At 44.6% G+C, this 7,158-nt stretch overlaps 1 protein-coding gene and 1 long non-coding RNA gene across 20 annotated transcripts in view; one reads left to right on the top strand and one right to left on the bottom strand.

Annotated features, from left to right (window-relative positions):
* Positions 1-229: 229 nt before the first annotated feature.
* Positions 230-6,021, bottom strand: LOC143694538 (uncharacterized). Of its 2 annotated transcripts, none has more exons than XR_013183109.1 (3): positions 5,889-6,021; positions 2,730-2,900; positions 230-1,454 (listed from the first exon to the last, which is right to left on the bottom strand). It is a non-coding gene; the product is annotated as an uncharacterized LOC143694538 (long non-coding RNA). The 2 variants fall into 2 exon arrangements; XR_013183110.1 differs by lacking the exon at positions 5,889-6,021 and adding an exon at positions 3,697-3,893.
* QTMAN (queuosine-tRNA mannosyltransferase) overlaps positions 4,883-7,158 on the top strand; it is a 318,519-nt gene continuing 316,243 nt past the window's right edge. For 7 of the 18 annotated variants that reach the window (XR_013183108.1, XR_013183107.1, XM_077181754.1 and 4 more), the window contains exon 1: positions 4,892-5,155. The gene's annotated coding sequence lies outside the window, so the exon portion shown is untranslated. Of the gene's footprint in view, positions 5,156-7,158 lie in introns of all 18 variants that reach the window. The other 11 variants (XM_077181750.1, XM_077181749.1, XM_077181748.1 and 8 more) reach the window with 6 other exon arrangements.

The following is a 7,158-nucleotide window of genomic DNA, read 5'->3' as shown; positions in this document are numbered from 1 at the left end:
AAGTAGCAACAACTGGCACTCTCTCAACAATTCCACAATAAGAAAAGAGGGAAGTAAGATAATATCAGCCAGCTTCCTTCTGAAGAGGTTTGGTTAAGTCAGAATTCTTCGTTTCAGAAAATTACAAAGCAAAACTACTTCAGACTACTATTCTACCTAGCATGGGAGGAAGATAGTAGATATTTTTAATGTTCCTAAAATAATCACATCCTATTGTACCCAGCTCTAGTAAAAGGTAGACTGAAGTAAAACATTGCATTTTTTTTTGCCTGCTGAATTGTGAGAAATGTTCCAGGACCCTTTGCTTCAGTTCATAATAACAGAAATAATCAGATGTGTTTGAGGGACCTATCCTGTGTCCTGGCCATACTCTGAAACACAGGACTCAGGCAAGTTCAGGGCTTTGATTTGTCTTCAAAAATATTCACATCAACTACTGACATGAAGGTTTGTGACTGTGCTTGCAATACACTTGACAAGTTCGGAGTCTAAATTTTAATTATTTACTTGGTTATTAACCCATGCAGTTTCCTGTTTTCAATCTCTAAAAAGGAGGAGGTAGCACTTACATATCTTTGAGGATTAAGAGCTAATCTTGAAGGGGTTCCAGGCCAACAGCAATTTATACTATATTTTATAATAAAAACACTACTACAGCAATTTTGAATAGATAAAAGTACCATCAGGTCCTCCCAAGATTGGGATATATTGTTAAAATGCTTTTCTGGGGCAATAGTGTTATCATAGAATCATAGAATGGTTTCAGTTGAAAGGGACCTTAAAGACCATCTTCTTCCAATGTTCCTGCCATGGCCAGGGACACCTTCCACTAGACCAGGTTGCTCCAAGCCCCATCATCATGCAAATCTTATAAGTTATTAATTATTTATAAAAATTGAGTGTATTTAGCAAGCTTGAGTGAAAGCTGCTATAGCAGGCTAATTCATAAATCTATTTTGAGCCAAATTTCAGCAAAGCATTTGTAGTTTTTGTACATTCTTGGCTGATTAATTCTGAAAACTTGCATGTACACATATAATCTCCATTTTTGCATACGCTTATACCTATCTGCAAAGTACAAGTGGCATAAGCGCTGTAGAATTTGCATACATCCAAACAGAAGACTCAGTTCTGCAGGAGAACTTTTAGAATCATGACCCCTTCTAAGTTATACCAGCAAAATACAGAAAGCTCGCTGTCACTTATGATGTAGAGCAAAATGGAAGCAGAGGTGATGAAAGTGCTTGCTTGTGAATTAGAGAACAATACATTCCCTGCGAAGAAAATATTTCTGCTTTCTTTTTTTTTTTAAATTTTCTTTCTTCTCTCACACTAACTGAATGTGGGTGGAAAACAGTAGAAAAAGAAAGGGTCATGTTTGCTCCTCAAAATTTGAAGACGGTGTTTTTTTCCTTTGCCACAGATGCTCCGTGCTCATCAGTTGCCGTGTACTTCTGAGAGAGAAAAGAGAGAGAGAAATTGCCAATAACATTGGTAACCTTAAGTGTAGGCATGCATAAAAATTTGCTGAAAATTGGGTTGTGGTACATGTTCTTATTTTAGATTTGCCCTTGTTAACGTCTTTTTAATAAACAGGTGCATACACTTCCCCAAGCTGTCACTGTTGTTTATCCAGTCTGCACACTTTATAAATCTACTAATGGAATAGACCCAATCATCTTAAGGATCTGTGCTTTAATAAGCTACAGTCTCAAAGTTTTCAGGCAAATACTTTCTGGCACAATAGTTCTGCTGGATACAAGCTTCACAAGGTTTGCTTTTCAAGATTTAAAAAAAAAAAGTGACACAATTTCACTTCTAAGTTCAGCACAATGTAATAGAGAGTTTGGCACATGGTTGACATTAAGATTAGCAACAAAGTGGGCAGGATGGAGGGAAGACAAAATAAAAGGTGTAAGGAAGGTGGAGCATCTCCTGGAATGGAGAGAGCTGATTTGTTCAGCCTGGAGAAGAGAAGGCTCCAAGGAAACCTTACAGCCCCATCCAGTGCCTAAAGGAGCTCCAGGAGAGCTGGAGAGGGAGTGGGGACAAGGGCCTGGAATGACAGAACAAGGGGGAAGAGTTCTAAACTGAAAGAGGGTATGTTTAGATTGGATATTATTAGGAAGAAATTATTGCCTGTGAGGGTGGAGAGGCCCTAGCACAGGCTGGTCAGAGAAGCTTTGGCTGCCCCATCCCTAAAAGTGTTTAAGACTATGCCCGGATGGGGCTTGGAGCAACCTGGGATAGTGGAATGTTCCTGGCCATTACAGGAGGGGTTGGCACTGGATGTTTCCAACCCAAGCTGTTCTATGATTCTGGATCTTTTTAAGGGAACCAAACACTTACTCTGCATTGCAGCTTTCAGTCTTAAGCAGCATAAACACCCTTTATTGGATCCATCCCCTGGTTCTTTGAGAACAAAGATACTCCAGCACCTCAATCATGTTTGTATCTTCTGCTGGACTCACTCCAGCAGCACCATGTACTGAGGATCTCCAGAATTTAGGGAAACAAAAGCAGCAAAATAAACTTTCATTGTCTCACTGAAGTTGCTTGGAACTGGATGATCTTTAAAGTCCTTTCTGACCCAAACTGTTCCATGATTCTATGATATGTAAAGGCAATATGTTGCTACATCAGAAGAGGAAAATTTCCAGCTATCATTACCTTGGTTTGCAGTCAAGTCTACGGCCTACATGTGAGAAGTCAAATAACCCCATACTTACATGCAGCTCCTAAAGGGCTCTTGTAACCTAGAACTCCACGTGACTTGATGTGGCATGGGTTCCACAGTGCCTCATTAGGTGAGAAACACTTGAGCAGCCTCCGTGCTGGTCTGAGTCGCAGTGATCCACAAGGAACTTGGCTCACAGACTTCACTGCCAGCATTATTCCTTCTGGGAAAAAGGCAAAAAAAGAAAAACATTTTACAGCAGAGAGCCTGGGTGCAGGACAGATCGAGTGATTTGCCACGAAAAAAGTTAGAGGGGCTCATTAGAGGCAAAGTTATTAGGCCAAGCAAACAGTTAATCCCTGTCACACAGAGGTAACAGAGTTGCCAGCCTTGAACTCTAAATTAAAGGCACTTTCTGAGCACCAGAGAAGTGACTCTTTTTTGCAGCTTCCTCAGTACCATCCATCTACCATAATGCTGTGGTGTTTTTCTTTCTTTAAATTCTGGGCTCCAACTAATTACTGGCAGGAAGTGCCTATTTTTATGCCATTAGTATGCAAATGAGTGAGAAGTAGAAAAATATTCTAAAGGAACTGTTACAATATCTGTCCACAGATTACTGGCCAATTAGAACATAGGATTAGGGCTGCAGGACCCCAAAAGAGTATGGCCAAAGACTTTCTGCTTGGGTGCCTCAAGTGTAGTTTCAATGGGAACTGTATATACATGGTCCTTTTCCTCAAAAAAAAGGGGAAAAAAAAAAGTTCAGGCCTAAATTGCCTGCTTACAAATGAGCACTTCTACACTTGGAAAATAAATGCCTTCACTTCCTTGCCTCAATTTTTCTATCCATAAATTGGGGATAAAACATCCTGTTTGTCTGCATTCCAGCACATGCCAGGGGCAAGTTATTCAGCTGGACTGGAGGCCTCCTCATCTGTCACCCTCTCTGAAAGACACAACCTTATAAAATTATTTATAATGGGCATGATAAATATTAAAGTATTTTCAAGTCTTACCACTTCTGCCTAGGTAAAACCTATGAAGAACATCCTTTGTGATGTTTTCACATTTCCACAGCTTTGCAGTGTCAGGAATTCAGAGGTGCAGGACAGTGGAAAGCTATTGGAAAACAACTTTACCAGGATTTTTGAACCTAAGAACTTGTGAAACTAAACACTGCATTATCCTAAGGGTATTTCTCATGCAAATCAGCCTTCTCGTCACCCTTTCATAATCACTGACTAACCAGAGAAGGGAAAAAAAAATACATAATTCCTCAAGTTACTGGTGTTGGTGCTTCTCACAGCTGTACTCTTTGGAAATTCTGCTTTGTCACTCCATTAGGTGTTACTCATTTTGACTTTCTATTAAAAAAAGAAAAAAAAAGTTCCTGTCTACATACCAGAGATAACACCATGCTAAACTGAGCCAGTGTGACAAAACATTTCTCCTCTGAAATAGTTTTGCTGGGAAGGTTTGTTACTCAGTGTGGGCAAAAAGAGGGTTGATACACTCGCCTGTAACAATTACACCTACAAAGGAGGCAACCAGGTTGATCAGAGAGATGGAGCACCTCTCCAGTGACACAGGGCTGAGAGAATTGGGATTGTCCAGCCTGGAAAAGAGAAGGCTTTGGGGTGGTTTCATTGTGACCTTCCAGTGTCTGAAGGGAACTTACAGGAAAAATGGGACAGGACAACTTACAAGACCATGCTGTGACAGGATAAGGGAGAACAGGTTCAAACTCAGACAGGTTTATATTAGATATCAGGAAAAAAATTATTTACTGGGAAGGTGGTGAGGCACTGGAACAAGTTGCCCAGGGAAGTTGTGTCTGCCCCATCTCTAGAAGTGTTCAAGGCCAGGCTGGATGGTGCTTGGAGCAACCTCTCTAGTAGAAGGGGTTCCTGGCCACAGCAGCAGGTTGGAACGAGGAAGTCTTTAAGGTCCCTTCCAACCCAAACCATTTTAGGAATCTATGATGATTCTAAGATAACACCTGCTCAGCCTCTCCCAGGAGCTGCAACACCTGAGAAGGCTCGACTTACTGAAAGCACACACACCTCCTACTCACATCTAACTGGCAACAGCCCTGATTGTCACTCTTTTCAGCTGCTTCTCCCAGAAAACCATCTTCTTTCTAATTGTTTCTATTTAGCCCACCTGGTGCATAACTCCTTGTTATTTATTCCTCCCACCCCTCCCCACTCCCAAAACTCTTGCTAAGGGACTCGTCGCTTTCCTCGCGCGGTTCGTTTCCCGTTCCATCGCTTCTCCCTGTGCTCCTGCTGCCCGTGCCCCGCTCCGGCAGCCGGGCTCTCCCCGGCGGAGCCCGTCCCGCTGTCCCCGCGGGCAGGGAGGGTCCCCGGGCGGCGGGGCGGAAGGGGGGGCCGGCGCTGAGCTGAGGGAGGGGCCGGGACGCCGGCGCGTCGGTGCCGACGGTCTCCAGGAGGGAGTGAAGAGGAGGAGGAGGAGGTGAGCGCCCTCGGGGTGGGGTGAGAGCGGGGCCGCCCGCGCCAGCCGGGAGGGAGGGAAGGGGTCAGCGGGGCGGGCGCTCGGCTGCAGGACCGGCGGCGGAGAGAGGACTCCGGGCGAGCCCCGCCGCGCTGGGCGGGGGGAGCCGAGAGGAACCGAGGGGAGCAGAGCAGCCGGCTCCGCCCGCCGCGGCTCCCGGCACCTGCGGCCCGCGGCTGGGCGGAGAGCCCGGCCCCGCCGTGCCCTGAGCGCCGCGGGCGGGCAGGGGCTGCTCCCCGGAGCCGCGGGGCCGCCTCCCGCCGCTCTAACATGGCTGCCGGCGGGACCGGGAGCGCGGGCAGCGGCCGCGGCTGCCCCGGCCCCTTCCCGGGGCGGGCGGGCCCTCGGCGGGCGGGCAGCGCGGCCTGGCCCGGCCTGGGCCCGCGGGGGCCCCGCGCTGCAGCCGGGCCCGGGCGGTCGCAGTGCCCGTGAGGAGGCTGCTCTGTACAGACACTCTTCTCCTTTTGCCCTTTTGTTTTGGTACGCAAGGTGTGCAGGGCAGGGGCTGCTTTTTGTGAGCAGATAAAGGGAGCGGCAGAATCTGAACCCGGTTTGGTTTCAAGTAGCAAAATTAAAATATTTATACGTATGAGCAGTTCTGCTGGTGAAGCTATCCGGGGAAATTGCACCCTTAGCTTTGGCATTCCATCAAGCTTTTTAGAAGGAGGAAAACAGAGACATTAAAAACACTTACTTGTACGAAACGTGTGGACTTTAGGAAATCGGCTTTATTATTATAAGCTAAGTATGGCCTGGAACAGAACACTTTGCAGCAGAGGAGCTGCTTAAATATACTTTGTAAACACATCCCAACTTTAGGAAAGTGTGTCTGGGATGAATGGGACTTGGCAGGGCTGCACAAATCTTTTAACACATGACTGGAGTAGCAGACTGGAGGAGAGAAACCTTTAAAGGTGCAAAAGGATGTACTGTGTTTTTTTAAGGAATATGGGAAATAGTTTGAGGCTTAATTTATTGTTCGGAGTTGAGCCTAATAGTCAGGTAAAGTCAAATAGCAGATTTCAGTGTGGGTTATAACAATGGCTTGGCATAATTCAATAGAACTATTTTATTGGATTCTATTAACCTGGTTAACCTTAAATCCAAACCATGACAGGGTTTTTATGTAAAGAGCCTCTATACGAAGTACAATATTGAATTTTAATTGAGGCTTTTAAGGCCTCATATCGAGTCTATTCTTGCCTCGTCTTTTTTTCCCTTTCTTGAAAGTCCAGGTGTACTAAAGTCAGTTTAAATACTGTGAGTCCAGGTTGCATAAAGGGGAGATAGGATTTAAAATCAGTCCTGGTTTTTTTGAGTTTGTGTATATATAAGAAAGTGAAAGTTATTCTCAATATAGTGTAAACACCTTGGTGTTTATGACTGTAGCAATACACGAGTATGTTTTGTAATTGACTTGTTCACAAACTTTCTGTTTAATTTCCCCCTTTAATGAATGATAGAGACAACCCAGCACGAAAACTCTGCTCAGCTCAGGGTGTTGGTATTTTACAAACAGAGCACCAAATTCCTCCCTGAACTGATGAAATGCAGTTTGATTTCTGGTACATCTGAATTTGAGTCTCCTGGGATGTGCCATGAGTTAAACACTTGTGAATTAACCCTTGTAGACCCCTCACATTAGGATCAATACCAACTGCAACAGGTGCTGTTGCAAAAGTGGTGCCCGTAGCTTTCCAAGTGCCTGTGTTACAGCTGAAACCTGTCGCTTTTGCTGCTAAGTCACTCAGGCTCCAGTGTAAAAATTATACAACTTCCTTAATTTTGTTTTAAAACCAGAGATATAGACATATTTTAAAGACCTGGCTGGCTGGAGGCCCATTTTAGAGTGGCCGGTAAAAGCAATAAACTGTCCTCAAACATTTCTGCTCAATAAAATTTGAGAATATGAAAACAAAAAGTTCCTGGTTTAGCTTTTTATACATGTTTTCTGCAGTCTGTGA

The sequence above is a fragment of the Agelaius phoeniceus genome, chromosome 7, assembly GCF_051311805.1.
Source record: "Agelaius phoeniceus isolate bAgePho1 chromosome 7, bAgePho1.hap1, whole genome shotgun sequence".
NCBI classification, from domain to species: domain Eukaryota; kingdom Metazoa; phylum Chordata; class Aves; order Passeriformes; family Icteridae; genus Agelaius; species Agelaius phoeniceus.
Note: the sequence above shows the minus strand (reverse complement) of the source record. Positions and strands in the feature narration are given on the sequence as shown.